The sequence below is a fragment of the Perissodus microlepis genome, chromosome 6, assembly GCF_051167445.1.
Source record: "Perissodus microlepis isolate ML-2025 ecotype Zambia chromosome 6, ASM5116744v1, whole genome shotgun sequence".
NCBI lineage: Eukaryota > Metazoa > Chordata > Actinopteri > Cichliformes > Cichlidae > Perissodus > Perissodus microlepis.
The window spans coordinates 20244256-20269363 of NC_140466.1; positions in this window are offsets into that span (position 1 = coordinate 20244256).

The following is a 25108-nucleotide window of genomic DNA, read 5'->3' on the forward strand; positions in this document are numbered from 1 at the left end:
CACATATACAGACACACATACACAAACAAAAAAAGTCAGCAGGCACACTGCATTACTCACACTAAACCAGCTTAAGTAACACTGTGTACATTTTATTAAGGTGAAAGCAAGAATTTGCCGGTCGAATTTAATGCATCATTTTAATATAAAACGTGTTTTGTTGTGTGCGCGCTTAAACTTGCTCTCTGTTTATACGTGTGTACTGTCAGCGTTAATGCTTTTGGCATTTCTTCACCATCACTTAAAAACTGTTCTCTGGTATAAATGTAGATTTTCACCTCGGTGACACACAAACACTCGCTCAGCTGTATTGACTGGTGTCTTACTTGGAAAGCCTGAGGCAGTTGAGTGGGTTGTATTTCAGGAAATTCTCTCTGGCAATTTATAATGTCTACTTTGGACAGTGATACGATGAATTAATTAACAGTGGCAAATGAAAGGGAACTGTCCTGAGATTAGACAGAAAGAAAAAAAAAACAAAACAGGAAAAAAAGTGTTCTCGAAGACAAGGAGAACCACCACAGGCATACGAAACGATGTGAATACAACAGGCTGAAGTGATAGCATTCCCTTTACAGTTGAGCTTTTAATACAGAACCACTGTAGCACAAAAACATTGCGACCTCTAATACACTTGGGAATAAAGACGCATAAACTTTCAAATAAACTGTCATACTGTATTTGTGACTATCCAAGTAACAGGCAGGCATCTGAATGAAACCTGTGCCTTTGCAGTGGTCTAATTAGTCTTAGACTACACTAGCAAGGAGTCTTAAAAGGTGTGGAATGCATGAGGATATCCAGGAAAGCAAAGAGAGGTTTTTTTGTCCTCGAGTCACATCACACATCAAATACCTTTAGGCACTCTACACAAAACAGAGTGTGTATTTTTTTTTGGCTTATTTAATACAAGAATCAAGTGCAAAAAATATAAGCAGGTATATTTCTTTATACCACCCTCACACATGAACATGCACAAACTGCAAACGTCTAGTGTAATGCATAATAGAGGGTCTTCACTGCAGGGGATAGTAAGAATAATGAAATATTTAACCCCTCCCATCTTGCTCTCAAAAGCACATTCTCTTCCCCTTTCTTTAAAAAGCACCCACTAAACATCTAAGTCCGCTCTAAGCCACTTTTCTGTTTTAATGTAATAAGCTGCACAGCTATTACTTCATAAATTCCACTGGTCCCAGTTGTGAGCTCATTAAAGTGAAGTAAATGCAATAATCCAAGTAATTTTGTGATGGAATATCAAAGTGATACCTCACCTTTATACACACACACACACATATATAATTTACTTTAATTTTTATATATTTTTAAGACATAACACACTGAGAAATAAATACTGACAATAGGATCACCATCCCAGCATGAGCTGCCAGACAGCAACAAAAAAAGAAGAAAAGAAGAGAGCGCATTTGCATGTCGATTAAATGTCGTTGTGCTTCCACTCAGACATGCTATGACCACATTATAAGCTAAATTGCATCATAAGCCCTGTTACCTTTACATTTCCAAGAGTAAAGCCGGTGAAGGCATTCCTATAAAGTAATACATCTATACACTACACATTCACTCTTCAATAACATACTTTAAAACATCATAATTTGCATAATTACAACCACACACCCAAAGTATGTTCACCAAAAAATGTATCCACACTAATAAAGGTGTAAAAATATGTGTCTTAGATTGTGGCGTGTACAAAGCATTAGAGACAAGTGGATCGACAAACTCGCCACACTAGGACAGTGGGGTCATTGACTGTTAGTGAAGAATATCTTCAACACATTTCCATTCGTGCACCAGCTCACGAATGACACAAGGGGTATTTCCTAAAGTCTACCTTGCATAAGCTCAAGTATTCCAAAATCAGTGTCCTTCTCAGTCGTGCTTGTTACTGTGATTGCTGCTATGCACTAAGCTACCGGTAACTGAATAGTTAACTTGAGTTTGCATATCAGTAACGTGAGTATTCATCATTTTCATTTAAAAATGACAGCCCTCGGACCTCCAAGGGCGATGCGAACTGACAAGTATCAGTTGATCTAAAACTAAAGAGATGTGATGTCATGCAGAGTGGCATCCCTCATCAACTGATCTGAGTATGTTAACCGTGTGTGTCATGTATGACACATTAATTTATGGGACTTGTACATCATCGCTGTGATCTTCCCTGAAAGACTGTAGGCACAGAAAATCATAGATGTAGTCAGAAGGGCCCTTTAAGTGTCAGATGTAGCATATTTGATATAAATTAAAAGGCACATATATCTAGTATATTTATTTTTAATTTGTAAGAAGGTTCAATAAACACTATATTTAAAAAAAATATTATTTTTCATGTTCCAGGCTTTACAGGGTTAAACCTTTTCAGTATTTTATCTCCATTTCATCTTTTTTGTGCTACTTTAGTCATAGCATTGCAAATTATTTTCAGATAATAATAATAATGGATTGGATTTATATAGCGCTTTTCAAGGCACCCAAAGCGCTTTACAATGCCACTATTCATTCACTCTCGCATTCACACACTGGTGGAGGCAAGCTACGGTTGTAGCCACAGCTGCCCTGGGGCAAACTGACAGAAGTGAGGCTGCCATATCGCGCCATCGGCCCCTCTGGCCAACACCAGTAGGGTAAAGTGTCTTGCCCAAGGACACAACGACCAGGACAGAGAGCCCGGGGACTGAACCGGCGACCTTCCGGTTACAGATACGCTTCCCAACCCCTTGAGCCACGGTCGCCCCATGCCAGCAAGCCAGGTTACTAATCGTCTTTGTCTTTGTAACCTTACAATGAAGTAACATTAACCATGCTCTGGTTTGCATACTTGTTTTTTCCCCCCAAGAACTTAACCCTGGAGAACCCATGGGGTCAGATCCGACCCCATTGGTTTACTAGGGAAACCATGGGGTCAAATTTGACCCCATGGGTTCTCCAGGGTTAAGGAGGATTTGGCTTATAATGTCAAACTTAATTAGGTGACACTCCATTGATCTATCATCTGATGACTTAGCCTCTAGGGTCAATGACCAAAGTTTTAAGGCTTTCATTGTATCCACTGGAAATCAGTAAATACATTTTCAACAAATGGTAAATAAAAATCAAGTATGTTATATGAAGACAAAGACTACGAGGTTGCACTGTCATGCATGTTTTTGTATGTGCACTGTTAAACAAGCATTGGACACTAAGATCAAGAAAATGTCTCACAAAAAGTGCATGGGGTTATCAGCGTCATGGTAATATGTCTGCAAGTCCAGCCCTCACAGCCCTACACAAGAATACTGGGTTTCCTGACACTGTCATGGTCCCCGTGCCTGCCCGGCTGGCCCTGTGTGGCTACATGTGTGTTGCTTTTGTCTCTCTCCTCTCTCTCTCCTCTCTCTCTCTACTTGCTGCCTGGGCGGAGCTCATTATGGGCTCCCGCCCCTGGCCTTCACCACCTGCAAGCAATCACCTGTGGCTCCTCACCTTGTTTGCTCTCGCTACTTAAGGCAGTGACTGAGAACACCTCGCCGCTGGACTATTGAGTAACGCTCGTCAGTGCTACTTTAGCCTAAGCCAGTTTTGAGCTCTCTTCGTGAACATTTTCCGTGTTAATTCCTGATCTCTGTATACAGATTCTTCGTGCTCGGTTTGGAAGTTTGGACACCGAAGCCTGTTCGTGAGTGCCGCAGTGAGAGTGGCGTGTGTGAGGAAAGGACCTTTCCAAGTGCATTGTTCTGTTCGTGTGGAGCGGAGCAAGAGAGGACGCTTTTCCAGATTCTTCCCTGTACCCCTGGGAACCTTGGCCCCCTTCCCCTTCACCTGTATATAGTGCACCGGGAGTGTGTAAATAAAATTCAGTTTTCTGTGATTTCAGTCTGCGCCGAGTCCTCCCTGTTCCCTCGTGACAGACACTGTACAGGGCTAACAATGCAATGGTTACCTGCAACAAGAACTCGGTCCAGCAATGGGAAACAACACCGGAAGCCAATTTCAAGGTCTCCACACTAGTTACCATCAAGTGCAGCAAATGCCAAGGTGATGGACTGCGCCACGACTTTTCTGCACAGGCCATCTGAAAGTTGTTCAGACTTGATAAGTCTGGCCATATGTTGCCATAGATCGTAAGACAGGTGCTGAGAAGCCAGAGGTAGGAATAAGTACTAAAACATCAAAATGGTTGACCTGACAGTGCTCATATACCCTGGTGGTTTAGGAGTAGATAGATGGCATTAAAGGTTTGACCCAAAGTCTAGCATCCTGAAACTCTATGAGCAACAGAAACATCCAGGAAACAAGGAGGATCCATGAATACATCAGTGAAATGGACACCAGGGATCAACTGTTTCATGCCTTAGGCAGTTTTAAACAGATGGTGTAGAGAAGGAAGTATTGTGGAAGACCAAGCCCCTCTATAGGATGTGTCATCAGCTGGCAGAGGAGATATCAAGTATTCCTCCCCCTGAAGAACAGCACAGAGGTTCTGATCATGGTGGCACAAAGCACCCAAGATTCATAAAGTCAGGAGTCTACCACAGAAGACAGGATCCAAGGTACAGGCTGTACAAAGGTGCCCCTGAGACCGTCCACTGCATGGTACATAGATATAAGAAGTTGGGGCGCTATACACCGAAAGGAATACAGGAACTGTACTATGTATGGATTAGAAGTCCTGATGGTAGATCCCTGAAAATTGTTGAGAACAAACAGGATAAAACACTGTGGGACTTGAAGATGCACACGGACAGACGGCTTCTGGCTAACCTATCAGACACAATGCTGGTTGACAAGGAGCAGAAGATGGCAGTTGCAATAGATGTGGCAATCAGAGCTGACAGTGAAATCAGACAGAAGGAGCAAAAGAAGGCTGACAAATACCAGCAGCTGGCAACCAGAACAGATGTGGGCCGAGTATTAATAGAAGCTAATCCAAGACCTCTCTCCAGATGAGTGCAGTCCTGGGACCAGCTAAGATACCACTTACAAGCCTCTGCAGAGGAGCCAAGCTTAAAGAGGGCATCTGTACCAACCAACCAATGAGACTTTTTTTTAGTAAAAAGCAAAAAAGAAACAGCCTAAACAAATTTATTTGAACAGCTGTCAGAAAACCAAGAAACAGAAATATTAAAATGAAAAACAAAAAACAAAAAACTGAATTCTGTGACCAGAACTATTTCTTCGGTTCAGAAATGCAAGTCAGTGACTACTACTCACAAAATAATAAGGTGCTTTACAGTTTTTTCTACTTCTTGTAAAACAGTACATTTTAAAATGCATGGATAATAACAATAATTATATATAAGCATTAAAATTATACTTGAAATGAAACAACTTGCATACTGGTGTGTTAACCATTACAGAAACATTAAAAAAAGATTTTGGTAATTACCAGTATTGTTAATTTAGGGCAGCTGTCGCATAAACCTTGCACTGGGTAGCAGTCTAATAAATATGTTACAAGTACGTACTGCATGTAAATAAAAAATAGATCAAATAAATAATCAGTAGACCTTATGAGCTCATCAAGCCTGATAAGACAACATAAACTGGCTTATGCAGATCAAATGCATGTCCAACTTTAAGATATCAAATGTCCACAAGGCATATCTTATTACATCAGAAATGGGCCAACAAGCTATTTCAGTTTCACCTCATTAATCCCTGTTGACTACGCTTACACGGCCACATTTTGTGTTCTTTTTCCCTGTGACTTTCCTCCCTTCCATAATCCTCTTTAAGAATCAGGCAGAGTGTTCCTCCTCTGCTTCTACAAAAACAAGGCAAGGAGCCAGGAATGAATTTTGCATGGTTATTGATTAATAAATTAAGTTCTTCTGACATTTTGTAGAGGGCCCTTCTGACTTTAAAACTATTGCTTCATTATGCCATTGTATTATTGAAACATTTCCATCATGTTTTTAATACATTTTTTCACCATAAATCTGTGTGTTTGATGTAGCTTAATTAATTAGAATTTACTTCTATATTCAAGTGATGCAAAATCAATGTAATACTAGTCTGAATATTGAGCAGGAACGTGAGCTGTGAAGATTTAAAAACCGCCCTCTCAAATACCCATTTTCCATTTCCCTCTCTCCTACACTCAGTTGCTGTCAGGGTCTCCATACATAACTTTCAGGACACGGAGGTCGCTGCGATTGAATCTGGTCTTCGCAGTTGTGTACATTTTTAGAATGCAAACTTAAACTGTAACAAGTCTAACACATCAAGGATTATATTTTTAGTTTTTTAAATTCCCTGGAAAGTGTTCTTAGTTAGCTGCTGAACAAATGGGGGAAAAAAACTATTTGTCCCATGCAGGGGTGTAAAAGCAAAACAAGACAGATTCATTAGAATGGCTGATAGTAGAAGTACATCAATGATTTAAATATATAGGTCAGATCGGGGCTCATTAGTGGTTCATTCCAAGTGCCTTAACTCTGCAGGGAATAGTAATAATAGAGTGCATGTTTATGGATGAGGTTTTCTGCATGTGCTGTGTGCTCTGTGTAGCTGCAGCATGGCATGGACTGGTGTCCAACTGCTCACATAAATATGACTCTGGTAAATTAATGACAAAGTGATGGAGCTGGGGTGGCAGTGGTAAATAAATTAGGCCTTATGAGCAAGCTTCCTTAGAGATTTCTCACTTCAGAAGGAAGGGAAGAATAAAGGGACCGAAGAGGGAGGCGTGAGGGCGGCGAGGAGTGGAATACACAGAGACTGATGTGCAGAAAGACTTGTGCGATTTTCCTCCTCGCTCTTCATATTTTGGTCTTCATTTCATTTTATTTTCACTTCCACCCCCTCAAGTTTTTTCCCCACATTCCATCTTAACTTCTTTGACTCGTCCACCATAACACTAAATGCTTTACCGTCTGCTCTAGTTTGTCTGTTGAGTCTGTTTTTGGGGAAACCAAAAGGTGAAAAGGGGGGAGGGAGACAAAGAGGGAAGAGATGGAAGATGATGGCTTTCAGAATGTAGATACAATTTCAATATTAAGATGAAGTATGATTTCAATAATACAGCTCAACCCCAGCTTGCTTCTTCTCTTCCTTCCTCTCAGGGAGCCGTGCTGTCAGGTTGTGTTTTCGTCGGGATGTGCTAAACTGGGGGCTAATCCATTTTATTCCTCTGAGGACACACACAAACAACATAATCTGCCATTGTGCAGCTTCTAAAACACTTGGAAATTCAGATGAAGAAGCAGACAACTTTGAAAACTCTATAAAAGCTGTTGCTTATCTTTGTCCACTCACGTTCAAGGTGACTTACACCACCTAAAACAGGCTAAACACATGGTGAACTCGCTCCATCGCTGTATGACATAGCGCTTCTTTTCATGCATGTTTCAACCCAGTTTCCAGTTCTGTTCAGTAGTCTCTATTTTCCATGGGCCAGATGTGTTACACAACTCATCTGCAGGGACACTCTGACACTAATATAACAGAAAGCTGAGACCACTTTAAAGTGTGTAGTTCAGAAAGTGACAAACCAAAATAGATGGCACATCGGCCTAAGACTTGAAAAACCAAGTACAGCTTTACTGCTTCCATAGGAATTAAGCACCAGCCAGCCAATGATAGTCGAATGCACTTTATTAATTAATCACGAGTAAGTGTAACCACCTCTGTAAAAACAGAGGTTTTGGCAGATTGTTGGTCTGGAGCATTCAGGTGTGTCTTAACAGAACGCCAAAGTTTTCCCAGGAGTGTACGTCCCGGTAAATTCATGCTAAGGTCAGAGCGTGCAATGCTCAGAGAAACTGCAAAAAACATAAGAGCTGTATCTCACACTCCACAAGCTGCAGTTAGCATATTAAATGTTAAAGTTCATGATAATATAATTAGACAAAAGAACACACACACATCTGGCTTGTTTGGAAGGGTTTCCAGGAAAAAGCCTCTTCTCTCTACAAGGAATATGACAGCACAGCTTAAGTTTCAGCTACAGCCTCTGATGCAACAGAATAATGATCCCAAGCAGCAAGGTGCTGCAGTGGCCCAGACCTCAACCTGATTGAAAGAAGAGTGGGACAAAATTCCTCCACAACAGTGTTTAACACTGATAGAGAATATTTTGATATATAGAGGAGACCATAGCCAACTTAATGACACCCAATAATGACAGCTACTTCAAGTTAATTCTGCTAAACGGGACTCCACATCGTGGAGTGGTTTGGGTTTTTTTTGGTCCTTTTTCAGTTAAATTAGTTAAATACATTTTGACATCCTATTCACGGTTAAGGAAATAACTATGCATGTATTTATCATACGCAGGCAAATAAAATTGCCAGTGGATACGGTGACAGCTGATTACACTTTTTAATCAGGATTTTGTAATGTGATGTATACCGAACAACCAAGACTGCCAATGTTTGCATGTTTGTGTCTTTAGATGAATACACGGTCAATATAAAAATAAATATAGCATATTTTGCTGGTAAATAACCTCAGTGAGGAGGATATGCTTTCTCAGCCAGTCCAGGATAACTCACCAGTTCAACATGAAATGCTCTTTCGTTGCTTTTGCCATATGTTTAAAATTAATGTTTTGCTGAATGGGGAAATATTGATTGTTTCTTTTATCAGTGAAATTATCAGTAAATGCCACTGCTCAGTCTTTGGTCGTTTAGTCATAACAGAACTGTTATTTTGACAAATGTGGTGGTATGTGGTTTGTTTTCTCCCCACTCTATCATTTTTGATAGAAGTTGACTGTTTTCATCACGCCTAGAATTTTGTTCCATAAGTTTCAGTATGCCCCATAATTCGGTCGCTTGTAGAACCACTTTTGTCGGTGATAACGTGAAATAACTGTTTGCTGTACAACTTTATCAGTCTGTCAAAACATTGTGGAGGAATTTTAGCCTGCTGTTCTTTACAAAGTTGCTTCAGTTCATAGTTCATGCACAGCTCTCTCTTAAGTCCTGCCACAACACTTCAATCAGGCTGAATTCTGGACTTTGAGCCATTGCAGCACCTTCATTCTTTCTTTTTTCAGCAATTCTGTTATAGATTTGCTTCTGTGCTTGAGATCATTGTTCTGCTGAATGACCAATTTTTTGATCATAGTTTGACAGCTGGTGTGGCGTGTTTATGGTGAAGTTTCGTGTTTCATTTCCCTGTTTTCTCATCTGTCTCAAGGCCTGAAGTCTTTCTGAAGTCTTGTGGTTTGTTTCGATGCAACAGCGCAAACTTAAGACAAGCTGCGATGGTTTTTTAGAGAGGAGAGGCCTGTAGATTCTGAGATATAGCTTTTGTGGGGTCTGATCTTTGGGTGAATTTACTAGCATGTTCATTCCTGGGCAGATTGTAACATCGTTTTAACACACACCTGCTTTATAGAGGTGCTCAAACTTGCTGATGATCAGTTAATCAGGTTCATTTGATGAGCAGAACCTGGATGCTACATACCGTCATAATTCCTATATGCAGTAACAGTGTCCTTAGCTTTTCAGTCATGACTGTATCCTCAGATGTAATCTTGACTGCAGGTTTTCTCCATCTACTCATATTTTATATTGCATTTATATCTTGAATAGTTATTTTTTCAAATGACTTTTTTGGTCCTTTGGATTTGTTTACTTTGCACTAACAGTTTTATATTCGCCATTAAGTTCTTTCACTACTGATGTAAAAATACTAAATCGGACAGCTGATACTTTCATCAAGCACTTTGAGTGTTAAAAGCAGATCACGCCAACATTTGAACCAATCAAACAGATTCTACCTACTATTTGGATCCATTTAAATCTTGGGTAGCTAGATACTACATTTTTACAGGTTGTCTCTTGCATTAATTGGAAGTGAAATGTCCAATGGTGCATGTAATAGATTCGCTGGTCCACTAGGATACCTAGTGCAAAAATTGGCACTACGTCTGAAAATATTTAAACCTGAGCAATGACTGGTTCCTATACCTAACCAAAAAATAACTAAAAAAGAAAATTCTGAAATTTAAGTGTCTGGTCCCTGAGAGGAGATGAAACCAGGTCTCCCTGGGTTAAAGACAGAACAGCCAATGACTACTGACACCACTACCCACACCACCTCCATATCTGGATTTTAATACAAGATATGGCAACAGGCTACCAAACCTTTTTTTTTTTTTTTTTTTTGCCTGTCCCGTTTGGCTCTTTTGCCATCAGAATTATTGTCTAAAGGCAAAGAAAGATGCCCAACGGATTTACTTTACCAAATTGACCATCCCAGCCTTGCCGTAATGGTCCATTTGATTCACCTTTTATTGTTTATTTTATTTTCACTTGCTGAATACGGGACAGACTTGACTGGGGGAAAGAAGGGGAGAAAGAAAGAGGGAAAGAGAAACAGCTGAGAAGAGGGACAAGGGCAAAAAACAAAAACCAACAGAATGGGCAGAAAAAAAAAAAGAAAAAAAAAATGCATCTATCGATCACCTGGATCACCTGTTGAGAAAGAAAAAAGAAAACAAGCAGAAGAGAACAAGAGTAATAGAATAAACAACATCACAATGATATATGGGAATATGACAGTAAATACTAAATATTAAACATTATTGTGCAGCACATAAGATCAACAGAACACAGTGTGCTTTGAGGTAGGATTCAAAAAGGGTGTAGTTTGTGGGTGTGATCACCCGTGTGTACACCTGTGAGCATGGACGCGCTTGTTTTTTTAAAAGGTTCCTTCATGTAATGATCTGCTAGAGGGTGTGGGGAGCCACTGCCCCGTCCTCCAGGGCATGAAGCAGGTATGGAGGAGATCAAAACTCCAGACATCCAGAGGCCCCCAGAACACAAGAGACCAAGGAAGACCAACAGAGGGGCAGCCGCGCCACTGTCCCAGAAAGAGCTGAGGAGAGTCCCAGATGAGGGCTCACTCAGCAGCTGCGGAGCAGAAGCCAGGGGGGGTTGCAGTGACGCGCCCGTGAGCGCCGCTGGCAGCCAGCTGTGCCTGAGTGACCGAGCCCCAGGCCGAGAGGCCGGGGGCACCCCACCTCCGAAGTAGGCTACCAAACCTAAATGGAGGTGAAGGATAGCACCTGCTGGCCATATGTAATCAATTTCATGGGCAGTTCACTTTGAAAGCAGGTGAAATCTCCTATTGTGATTGAAAATGAATGTTTTAAAACAGTCCGAACACCAAAAATTGTACAATGTTATAAATTACTGCTGTTCTGTAATGTATGTACATTTGGTCCTCATTTAAAATGACTCAATCAGCTGGAGGCACATTCTGTTGTGAGTCATGTCTGACAGACTGGCCTGAATAGCTAAAGAAGGAAGATTGAGGGAGAACAGGTGAATTAAAAGTAGGTAAATACTGTACTTGCTGCTTTACACCAAAATTGAAATTTTGGAAAATATATAAATAATTTAAACTTCAATCGTTCTTTTTGTAGATTTGTTTGATATGGACAAGAAACTTTTTCTGCTTTTTTGAGACAATCTGGAGGAAGGAGCCGCTGTTGACATTTATTTAAACTTTCTTTTAAATAAACTTGACCTTGACCTTTTCGCAGCAAATTATTTTACCCACCCCCACCCACAGCATTTAGCTTTGGGCCACCCATTTAAATTCCCACAGTGTTACCAGTTGTTTCACAATAATAAAAACAATTCACTTATTTTCAGTTGTTTTACTGTTTAAAAAAAAAAAAACAAAAAAAAAAACTCCTATTAACACCATTAAGCTATCATCTTGTCCTCTTTCGTCCTTTCATCCCACTTGTCCATTGACTCCCAAAGCAGGAGCAAAAAATTTCCCTTTAACTGGAGCAGAAAATTCCGACTGTCTGCCTTATAGCCCTCATCCCCCTGCAACCTCACACTCTCAAACCTGAACACACTCGTCTTTTGCCCTTGCCCTTTAAGCTGAAAATAGTGTGGGAAAATATATATATGTATGAGTGTGTGTGTGCATACAGTGTGTGATATGAGTATGTATTTGAAAGTGAAAGTGTGTGTGTGCGTGCTTGAGTGTGTGTGTGTAGAAAGCCTCGGAAAATTGGGACATATGGCTGTGTATTCCCTGAGATCCCACCTAAAACACTGCAGTATTCAAGGCATAAATCACCCAGATTGCTGAAACACACAGGATATCTCTGCACTTGTGTTTATGCATCCATGAGTGTGTTTGCATGCACATGCACCTCTACACATACACTCACATACACACACACGCACACACTTTTGCACGAGTTTGTATTTTCCTACTAGCACATTTTGGCCACTACGAGGATCACACACGTTCATTTGCATTCACATGCCCGCACACTTTATGCAGCCTGTGTGTTCACATGCACTCCTCTGTGTGTGTGTCTGCTTGTTGTGTGATTTGCATACTAGTGTACCATAATGGGGCTACTCTACAAATCCTGGCCTCAAGCTCTGGTCCACCCTGCCCCCTCTTTCTCCCTCACTCTCTCCTTTTCAGGTTCAATGCAGGTTCTCTAATGCTATCACTCTTACCATATGGTGGGAGCATCAGTTAAATTGCTGCTGTTTCAGCACTGCATGGCCTGCGTACAGATCAAACACTCTCACACACACACACACACACACACACACATGCATGCACACATGCATTTTCTGGCTGCCTGTGTACAGATCCAAACAAAGCCATATGGGCCTCCTCTTTCTTCATTTACTCCATGTAACCCTGGTGCAGATGAGAGACTAGAGGAACCAGCAACACCTATCTCTGCAGGCTGTGGAACTGAAGAACAGAGAGGTGCTGCCAGAGCCACCTTTGCTCTGCCACTGACTGTAGAAATAGACACGATTAAATTATGAGATGAAATAAAATTTTGAATCTTATCAGTGCTACACTGAGCTGCAGATGCATTTTTTAATAGACTCATCCTGTCCGGCATCCTTTTTCCAATGTAAAAAAGGTCATAGCTGTGGCCTCAAAGGCCTGAGTTTATCCAACAGAGGACAGGACAACAACATTTCTAACTGCCTTATCAAATGCCTGAGTAAGTGTGTGTGTATGCTTGTGTACGTGAATCCATATGTGTCTGTTTTGTGGGAACATGACTGGGGATGTTTCCTCTCCTCCTAGCCATTAGAAGGGGCTCATATAACCAGCCTCTGGGCTTCAGAGAGACACACTCTCTATAAATACACACCACTTAAGGGCCTGTGGGGGACTCGGTACACACATACAGTTCTCAGGCACACACAAAGACGGGCACCCCACAAGCAGCAGTTTCACATCTCTCTATTAAGCCTTCAGTGGATGTTTATGCTTTTGCTTAACAGGAACAGACTTCAAAATTCTGCAGAGTTGAAAAAAACAAAAGTTTGTGCTGAGCAGAAATACATTTCACCTCCCTAACATGTTTTATATTTCTTACCTTAACTACTTCATACTGTATTCATGTGAGACTCTGATTAACAAAAGGAGTAAAATCTGTCATTCAAAGTAGGCTTTGGGGAGTGGGAAGTGACATTTTTTTTCGAGTTCAACATTATTTTGCAATGATTTTGCTGTCTTCATGCATCACTGTGTGCTTTTATAACATTCTCTGCTAGAAAGAAGATAAAACTGTTGACCAGATGTCCCGGTTGTCCTTCTGTCCTGTGTGTGTGTGTGCGTGCCTGCACGCATAAGCATTTGTGTACTTGCTGTGTTCGTGCTGTGCGAGTGGAGTGTGTGCAAGTGTACGAACCCTTTGCCATTTGTATCTTTAGTCTTTTAGCACCTTGTTTTGGCAGCATGTTCACTACTTTTATCTAGTACCTCAGTAATGGCCAGGGCGGGGTATTAAATACACACATTCACAAATGCACACACACACATCTGCATACACGCTTTAAAGCTGAGTCCTTCCTCATGTTGATGGTCTACAGAGATACAGCGACCTCTCTTCGCCTGGCCCCAGGCATCCCAGCCCCATTTCTGTATCAGAATGTCAAGCCTGTTCATTTTTTTGTCCGTCCATTTATTGCGTCCCAGTAGAGTTCCTGTCTGTTGGTATGTCCGTCCGCTAGTCTGATAGCCTGTTTGTCCATCTCATCAAAGCCCGCTTTTCCTAATAGAATCACCATCTGTCTGTCTGTTCAAACTGTCTGTCCATCTGTCTGTCTGCCCATGCCAGTCTCTCTTTGTCCTCTCTTTCCTGTTCGTTTTCCTGTCTTTCTCTTCCTAGCCATAAATCTTCCTTTTAATTTACCAGATAGTCCATCCGCCTGATTGTCTGCCATCAATCTGTTCATCTGCTTGTGTGTCTGTGGGCACGAGCAGTACCGAAATGTGTTTTTTGCAACCCCGTATATGAAAGCATCATAATTTGCAGAACGTCAATAAAGCATTTTTACTTTGTCAGTAGCTGCTGTGCAGAAAGCAGGTCATTACTTGCTGAATGCCTAATATGGTTGGATGTATGGGTGCCTAAAAAATCTATAAAATATTATATTTGTTTTATTTATCTAAAAATTAGATGAAACAGGACAACTCAGGAATTTTAGTTTTTGCATTCACAGAATATGGACATGTTATATATTCTTAATAAAAAGATATATATTGACAACAAACAGCCGAGTGTACATAAATGCAGTTTGTAGCTCGTTTGTAGTTCAAGATGTAAGAGCAGCATTTTTAAAACATGGATCACTGTCTCTCTGTTAGATTTTTTAAGTAGATGCCCTGTTGTGATTCATTAACAGTTAACATCATGAAACAGAAAGAAGCGCTTTATTGAAAGTATCGAGATTCATGTTACTAAACTGTTAACATTATATAAAGATGCCATTTAGACAAAATGTATTAGTAATGTAAATTTGTGTCCCTGACATTGCTGATTGCTGTTTAAATCAACTTTGTAGAGTGGCTAAAAGCTTAAAAACAAGAGGAAACTCCAGGTTTGGGAGCTCTGCTTTAGCCAGCGAGTGGTACACCGAGTGACCGCGAAAAGTAAACATATTTTCCACATACAGCCACAGGTACTGTGCAATCTCTTACCAGTCTCCGTCTGGCTGCTATCCGGTTGATTGTTGTTGCTGTTCTCTCCCACTCAGCAAACGCAGCTGTCAGCCTGCAGCCACAGTGAGGGGAAACGGATTCACCAGCCTGTAGAACTAACTCTACTCAAGGAAGTTTAGCTGATGTCTTTTCAAAATTCAAGAAGTTTAACATTTGCAAAATAAAGTTGCTGAAGTGACTAACTCCAACACCGCAGCTGCTAAGTTGGTGACATTTTTGGTGTATTGTGAAGGATGCCCTTCATGTTCATCATGAAATAGTTGGACATTTTAAAAATGCATCACCTTTCATAACTGTTATGTTCCTCTTAAAGGCCAGTGGGGGATGTAATGAAGTAACATTACATGGGTTGAAAAAAATGTGACAAGGAGACAAAACTGTCAGTAAAGAAAAAGGTTGTGTTAATAATTAAAACTGAAAGAGACTGACAAGACACTTTGACCATCAAAAGAAAGGAAACACAACAAAACCCAGAAGCTAGTCGCTAAACAAGAGAGTAACCTGGAAAGGTTAAATCACCACCAACACCGTTCTGCCCACAGAGTAGGAGTAAGCAGCCGCAACGCACACGCACGCACACACACACACACACACACACACACACACTATAACACTGGACCTCTCCTCTCTGGACTTAAGTACTCTGATCTTATAGCTGACTACAGGTAGCTGTACAGAAGGGAGTTTCCTAAGGCTGGAGCGAGTGCTAGACACACCTGCACCAACATTTATCACACATTTCTGTACTAACGCGTTACTGCCCATCTCTGCTCTTCATGACAGAAAAAAAAATATTCCATTATTTTTATGTACTTGATTCATCACAAAATATTCGTTTATGTATTTATTTCCATCCAGGGCTTAAAAAAAAAACACTGGTTGATTTAAGCTGTATACAAGAAGATGAGCAGACTCTGTCTCCTAAGCGGGCTGAGAGCCTTCAATCAACATGTGCAGCAAAATGATGGAGATTTTATAGCTCAGTTGTGACAAGCTCAGTGTCCTTTGTCTGCTGGGGAAGTATTGGAGCTGGTGACACCAACAGATTGAATAAACTGATTAGGAAGGCTAGCTCTGTGATTGGCTGCAAACTGGACACTTTTGAAATTGGGGTGGAGAGGAGGTCACCGAACAAACTGTTATCCATCATGGATGACCACGCTGACCACCAGGGAATCTATCCCAGCTGTCACAGGGCGAGAACCAGGGTACACCCTGAACAGGTTTCAAATCTACTAGTGTAGGACTAACATTTAGAGACAGACAACTATTCACACTCACAGTAAATTTTACAGTCACTGGTTAAACTAACTCCATGCTCATCTTTTGACTGTTGGAAAAGTTCCACTCAGACATGAGGAGAAGATGCAAACTCCACACAGAAACACTCTCATGCCCTAACAGCCCCTCATAGCTAACTACTGTACCACCATGATAAGGCACTCCCATCCTAAATTAGAAAATGTGGAAACTGACAGTTTATTAAATTCCAAAGTTGAATTGAAAATAAGATGCAAAACCTGTACAGAGTCATGCAGCCTGCAGACTAACAAATAGATTTAAGTGCACACACATAGAATTCAGTTTTATATATAGCACCAATTTACACAACAGTTGTCCAAAGACACTTGATGTTGTAAAGACCATACAATACTAAAATAGTCCCCTGACCTCCTACGAGCAAACACTTGGCAACAGTGGAGAGAAAGAACTCCCTTTTTACACAAACAAACCCCTGGCAGATTTAGGTAGGGGTAGTCATCCACTGTGAGCAGTTGGGGGTGACACTGGACAAAAAACGCTGGGTCAGGAGACCCAGGACCGTGACAGGTACTCCTCAGGGTGTACATCGGGTGTCTGACACCATTGTTTAAGGTGCTCTCAGACTAATTTAGATAAATAAACATATCTTAAGAAAACATAAATTGTGAAACACCTTAAAGACAGTTAACCCAGTAAAGCTTTACCTATACAATAAACCTATAAACCTGTCTTAAGATGAACCAGGAGGCTGAACCCTGTAGAGCAACCACTAAGACAACAATGCAAAGAACTAAAAATCCTATAATCAGGATGACTCCTCAAGCAGAACTCAGCCTATAGGTAAGGACAGCTCTGCTTGAAGCTAGCCAACAACAACACAGACGTCAAACAGAACACTGCTCCAACTGAAATAACTTTTAACACACAGTTTATGCACTCGCATGCACCAGCGAGCACTCGTGGGTGCATGTGTTAGTGTATTTAATTCTCTAGCTTATCCATCCAATTCAACAGATGCTGGAATATGAAATCCAGCCTGCAATCATTAGGAGTAATTTGCCTCATAAGTGCAACGTGATTACTCACAAACACTCCTGTGAGCAGAGTTTGAGAGGCACAAATGAGTCCAGGCTAAAGCCTGTAGGCTGGAGACTGAATGTGTGTGTTGTTGTTTTTTGTTTTTTTTATTAATTAACCCTTTCTAATTTTGCTGTGTGCAAGAGTATATCTGTGTGTGCGTAACACGTGTACTTTAATATATGTGTGAATGCACATGCAATATTTTTCTTCCTAGTGGTGATCCATTACTCTGTCAGCTCTTTCCCATGATGCTTAACAGCCACTGGAACATTGTGTCGGGAGAAAATTGCTTCATCCGGAAGACAACTCTAGCTCATTCCTTTAACTCTGTCACACTGCCTCTCTCTCCTTTGATCTCTTACTCTCATCGGCTGTATAGATCACCTGTATCTCCATCAGTGCCTGCCTCCGTACCTTCCTGGATCACATTTGCTCTTTTCTGTCTGTGATTTATTTTTTTCTTCTCATGCACTTGTTCTTTACCTTTTGCCTGTCACTCAGTCTGCTTTAAAGACTTATGCTTTTTTGTCTCACATGATCCTGAGCTTTGTCTCATGGATGAGGGCAGATTGAGCGATCTTCCTGGTTTTATTTAGCTGTAAGGATGCAATACACACAATGATGCACATGCTACCATTTATACTAAAAGCTTATTCTTAGTAATGTTATACATGGTGTTACTGTGAGTTGTTGTCTTTCTGGATAACCCTCTGTATGCAAGATGTCCGTAAACTTCAGATGCCCGTGAATTGCAGATTTGTTTGATTTCAATTCAGTTCAGCTTTGCAAATCATTACAGTTGCCTCAAGGTGCTTTAAATTGCAAGGTAACAACTCTACAATAATAGAGAGAAAAGACCAACAATCAGATGACCTCCTATGAGCAAGCACTTGGAGACAGTGGGAAGAAAGAACTCCCTTATAGCAGGAAGAAACTTTGGCAGAGCCAGGACCACGGAGACCAGCCATCTGTCGTGACTGGTTTTAGAGAGCAGTGGCTGTACTCCCATGTGGACTTGGAGTTTATCACGTGGAGTTTATTACTTCCAATATTACAGCACACTTTGCGCTTGGAGTGGTCTTGAATAGCTTCCATGGATGGATGGATGGCATCCAATATCTTTGGGTGGATTATGATTCTGAAACTTCTACCCTGATAGTTGTTCATTGTGTCCACACAGTGTAGTACTTACCTATTTAGTACAAAATAATAATCTAAGAAAAAGTAAAACAGTTGTGAACTTAAAACACCTAATATGATGTAATCTAAAAATGGTTTTGATCTGTGCTAACTGCAGTAACCCTGCTTTTGTATTTTGCTAGCATCCTCAGGTCTACATTTCAACCAAATATGGACACATCCAGCATAAAAAACAGTAGAAAAAAAGAAGAAGATGTAGCTACCACAATCCCAAACTTGAGATTTCAAAATTGGCTAAGCACATATTTTTATATACAAGTTTGTTTTTATTGCTTTTCATTGTTTTTGGTTAATTTTTTTTAGCCCAGACACTGTTAATCCTGTTTTTTCATGCAAGAATCAGTGCAGCCTTTTGCGGCCATTTTGACTTAATTCACAAATAAATACCTTGCCTTGCGATACCTCATTTACATGCAAGTCATTGCTTTGCATCTTGCTGCGTTCACTCCCATCTTTGTGCCATGCCAGGCATTCATGGCACAAAAATAGGCAAGTGCATATCAAATTGATGTAAATGCCAACGTGTCACTTGACAGTCGAAAATGATGGACTGAAGCCCAGGAGGAACTGCCACCAGTTGCCTTGGGAGATATGAATTATAAAATGGCTTGTGACTTGTAATTACTTTTTTCCCATAGAATGAACCACGTTTTATAGTGGAAATCATGGATGGATTATAGCTGTCACTTAAAAGATTGTATGATAAAAAATGCTTCCGTAAGGCATATAAAGTAAGGTTTGTTCTTATTTCATGTGTAAGCTTTGAGACTAATTGGACTCAAGCCTCATCTGTTTCAGGAATATTTCTTTATATCACAGGCTTCTGCTACACAAAACAAGAAAGACCAGCTTGTTTTGCAGTGAATGAGTTGTATTAACACCTGTTCATGGTCCATATTAATCTTTTGAAATTACACATTTTGCTGTGGGATTTGATTGTGGTCGTACATGTGTGTGTGTTGGTTTATATGTATGCACGCTCATGTGCAACAGTCCCTTCACTCGACAGTATTTTTCCACACAATGACAGCCCATTCAAATCCAATTAAAGCAACACAGAGGGCTTTACAGTGTCATTCATTCATCTGTCACTTATTCTCTCCCGCTGTCTCTCCCTCTCTCCTTCTCTCATCTTTTTCTCTGCTGGTTGTAAATGATATGGGTGGTAACCGTGTGGGTGAGCTCTAACTATCTCTTCTGCATTTTCAGTCTCGTGTTGTTTGTTTTATTTCTCCTGTGAGCTGACATTTAAAATTAAATATATTTTAATACTGATTGAATGACATTATGTTTTTTTTTTTTTTTTAATAGAAGCAGCTATTAGTGCATGAGATTCTGTGCATATGTAGCTTGAATTTAAGAGCTGACTAAGTTTAAATGCCTTTGTAAGTTTTATTCATTTATTTAATAGGAACACTGCATATTAATGGAAATAACGAGGGAAAAAAATGATGCAAACATCCCAGATTGTTGCAAAACTACTCATTTGCATTCTTAGTCCTTTGGCAAGGTAGGTCAGAAAATGACTCAAAACAAAGATATGAAAGACCTTTATAAAGTCTCCACAACACGTCTTTGAGGCTCCTGCCAACAATCTACCTGCTTTTGCTAACTGAGAGCCAACGTTTCACTTTTAGTCTTTTACCATCAAGTGGTCTCTTATAGCACAGGCAGGCCCATTAATGCAAAATCAAAGCTGTGGTATTACAGCAAAATAAAATTTAGATACTTTATTTTAAATAAACACGAAATTCTGCACAAAATGCATCTGATAAACACTAGTTCTAGAAAATATTTTAAATGAACTATAAAATACAAATATAACTCAACCTGATATACACTCACTGGCCTCTTCATTAGGTACACCTGTTCAACTGAGCGTTAATGCAAATATCTTATCAGCCGATCATATGGTAGAGATCTGTTGCAGACAAGTTCACAATCGCAAGAGCATTGCTGATTGGCTGAGGAAGAATAAAGTAGTCATGGTAAACCAATCACATGAGCAATTTAAGATGACATAGCAACAAGATGCTATGTCAACCCAAGACAAGGGTGAAGTTTTAGGAGAAAGAGGGAATGAATGAGAGAGAGAGAGAATTTTGAGATGAAACAAACAAAAAAAGAAATGCAAATCAAAAGAAGAAAATTTGGAGCAACATCTTGTAATGTACAGTTAAGAAAAATAATAACTGTGGCAGCTCTGATGGAAATTCTAAATTTTATTTACTAAAATAAAACAAAAAGATGTAAATGAAAAAAGCTTTTTATTTTACTTTTTTCTTCTGCCACATTTATCTCTGTGGGTGGTGCGCGCCTGACAGGCTGATTTATCCGGATTTAAAGGTATAGGAATTTTACTGCAGTTGATAAACTGTTGATTTCACTTTTCTGACATCACAGTTTGTCGAACTGAGGTCCACCTAGTGTCAACACCAACAGCAAATTATTACATTTCAAATAAACCTTCTTATTTTATTTAATGAAAGTTGATCATTGAACACAAAATCTTTCACTACAGCTTTCAAACACCGGAGTTTTAGAACATGCCTTCAGCTACCAAGGTCAAAACAGACTCATGCACTCAAGTATCTATTAACACCAATAAATCCAGTGACTTTGATACACATGAACAGGTCCTAACTATTTTTCCCCATAAATTTAAAATAATCAATTTTTTTAAACAATAAATTAAAAAAAAGATTTTTACAGGTGTAAAATTAAGGAGTTAGTAGCCAAACAGATGTGCAGCTGCACTGTTGATGGTTAATTTAAATCCCTCTGCATCTCATGCCAGAGACCCAGCTGCAAAACCAGGAACTACTTGCTAAACAACAGTTCTCAAAACAGTGACAGGGTGTTCCTTTTAGGCAGAGTAGGCACTTGGTCCTTTCCAGGATTGGTACACTATCTCCACCGAACAGGAGGATGCCCCGCTGCCAAATACCATCCTTCAGCTCAAATCCCATGGAAGAACAAACCTCTTCGAGGACCATCACCACACTATAGTCCTCAGAGGCTGCTATTTTATGAGGATGTTACAATGATTGCCCCTTAAGGGGAAATTATTTAGACAGCAACAGTACTGATGAAGTGATGAAACTGAAGCCAACTCCCATAGAAGCAGTCGTCCAGTCAGGCTTGTATCATTGTGTCCTCCATTTCTTTTTTGTCTACGTGTTTCTGTAATAGAATTGCAGTGGCCACAAAAAAAATTTCTGTGACGTCCTCTCTGGGCTGGTATTTAGCGTTGCTGTTGGCTTTGTATTAAAATGCAAACACCAAAGGAAAGATCTTGTGTGTCCTCATTAGGATATGGATTTGTCTCGGTGTAAGGTTTGTATTGTTAACTGGTAATTATGTGACAGTGGATCTCAGGCCACTGCTCAGGGACACATCAAAAACGAAGAGAAAAAAAAAATCCAGTTAATTATTCATTGCATGCATGGCTAAAAATCTGTTTATCTTTTTAAAGCGAGTATTTTTTGTTACATCAATATGTGCAATACTTTTTTCGTTATCACAGACAACAAATGCAAACCTGAAATATACCGCTGAGCCCATACATGCTTCCATTTCACACAGACTTCACCACCGCTGTATTCAGTTAAATGCTGACAAATAAATACCTGGTCATTTTTGTCATTAAGATCCATTTACGATGAGAGGATTAAAAGCAGTAGTTACCGGTACTTATATTTACTCACGTAAGCATGCAGTGTGCTGAAATCATGTTTCAAATGAGGATCAAATGATTTGAGTGTGCAGGCATCTGAGTGCTCGGTAAGCATTTATTTCACGGATTGCGTTTCAACAGTTGGGTTGATATAAGTGTGTGTGTGTACGTGCGCACACCAGGGAAGCACTGCAGGGTTTACTGTTTCCATTAATGTCTGTACTAAGATGCAACTCAGCTTTCTGAATTATGTAAATGAGGTGCTGTAAATTCATGACAGAATCGATGGCTTTCATTTTTTATCAAATCAATCAGGCCTCCATCAGTCCACAAGCTCCACAGTACCGCAGGACACACATACACTGCACAGCCTTATATTAATCCTGCCAAGACAGGTCTTAGAATAATGAGTTTTGGAATGATGTGTATACAGTCATAAATATAATTTTTGCTTTTAACCATCAGCTGATTCATGATTGTGTGTGTGTGTGTGTGTGTGTGTGTGTGAGAGAGAGAGAGAGAGAGTAAGTGAGCGAGAGAGCAAAATAGAGAGAGAGAGAGCTACTTTATGATGACTCAACTATTGGGAAGTTACCAAATGGATTTCAGCCTGATACACTTTAGGTCATGAAAAATGAAGAGGCTTGGCATTTTACTACAGCACTGCATATAAACTTACTCTTATAGTCTTTTTCAAATACACACACATACACACGAGCACCTAAATATAATAAAATGAAGGCACACTCTGTTTGAAAGCCTAACAGCCTATAATTCCATAACTCCTGTGAACAGTGTGTTTAACAAAAAAACAAATTCAGAGGAAGCGTTTTAACATGGAAGAAAATACGTTTACCATCAGACATCCTGAACTGTGGAGGAACTTTTCTACCAAATGATTCTGGGATTACTTCTGGGGACAGCCAGGCTCAGCCAGGCTGTTTGATCCCTCCCTGTCAGAGTGTCCTTGAATTAGAACCACATGGACTCATATGAAAAAGAAAGTTTCTGCAGGACTCCAAGTACACTCTTCCTGCTTCTATAGGAATTAAGAGGGTAAGCAGCAGCTAGATTTTGCTCATCAAATGAACTTGATTAACTGATTATCAGCAAATGTGACTACCTCTACGAAAGGAGAAAAATTGGCATCCCTGCAAATTCACCCCAAGGTAAAACTGTGCAATGCTCGGAGAAACTGTAAAAAAAACCCATACAAACGCTACATCTTAGAGTCTACAGGCCTCAGTTGGCATTTTAAATGTTAAAGTTCATAACAACACAATTAGAAACAGACTGAACAAGTATGGCTTGTTTGGAAGGGCTTCCAGGAGAAAGCCTCTTCTCTAAAAAGAGCAGGCAGCCGGGCCAAGGTTTGCAGAAATGCATCTGAACACGGCCGCATTTAGCATAAACCAAACACAGCATATCAGCACACCTCATGCCAACTGTCGGTGATGATGTGACTTGTTTTATATCCACAGCACCTTGGAACCTTTTGGCCATTAAGCCTTCAATAAACTCTGTATACCAAAGGATATGTGAGGCCTGTTGGACAGCTAAAGCTTGGCTGTAATTGTAATTGGCTTTTGCAAAAGAACGAAGCACAGCAGCAGATCTACAGCAGAATGGCTGAAAAAGAAAAATTCATCAAGGTGTTGCAATGGCCCAGTCAAAGTCGAGACCTCGACCTGGCTGAAATGCTGTGGCGGGACCTTAAGACAGCTGTGCATAAACAAATGGCTGCAAACATCAATGAACTGAAGAAACGTCATAAATAAAGTCATAAAGTCATACAGAAAATTATTATTCAAGTTATTGCTGTTCAAGGTAGTTCTTCAAGCTACTGAATCATGGGCTATGCTTGGTTTTTCACAGGACTGCATAGAGTCTTATGAAAACTTAAGGACCAGGTGGGCGGGGCTTCTGTGCACACATAGATGATCATATCAAATATCTGCTGTACATATATGACAGAAAACATGATAAAGGTGCACTTCATTTTGCTTGCCTATTTTTATCCAAAGTCAAGTCAGTATCAAGTTTCCGCTTCTTCCTGTATCAAATATAGTCCAGTCGGTGTTTTTTCATGACCTTGATCTGCCATTGAAGGCCAGTTTCACTTGTCTGCATCATCATGTTACACAAGCAATGTGTTTTCTCTTACTTTACTCCACACTCTTCTCACACCTGTCAATCAGTTAATTGCAGCACCAGTCTTTATGTCAGAGATATCTATCTAGGATTTGAGATTCTGCTATGTTACTTGAAGCATTTACATTTATTTAACCTGAAAACATCAATCGAAGCAGAGCAGGTGGTAATGGAGGGGGTAGGGGGACAGCTACAAAATGCTGGTGTCTTACTTTTGCTTGATCTATAAATACACTGGATACAAAATATAAGTTTACATTCCTGGTTGATTTTCTTTTTTTCTGCTAAGCCTGTAAATGCAGCCCTTTAAAGCCTGAACCATGAAATAATTCCCAGAATTAATTTTTTTATTAAATTGATTGTTTCTTGAACCTTCTGATGAAATAATACTAATAACAAAGATAATATTAATTTGTATCATATTTACTATATCTTTGCATTTTTTTGTGTTGTTTAAAAAAAAGAATCCATGCACATCCTCCTCATCCTATGGGGCAGGTGCAGAGCTGGCCTTCAATGACCTTGATCTGCCATTGAAGGCCAGTTTCACTTGTCTGCATCATCATGTTACACAAGCAATGTGTTTTCTCTTACTTTACTCCACACCCTTCTCACACCTGTCAATCAGTTAATTGCAGCACCAGTCTTTATGTCAGAGATATCTATCTAGGATTTGAGATTCTGCTATGTTACTTGAAGCATTTACATTTATTTAACCTGAAAACATCAATCGAAGCAGAGCAGGTGGTAATGGAGGGGGTAGGG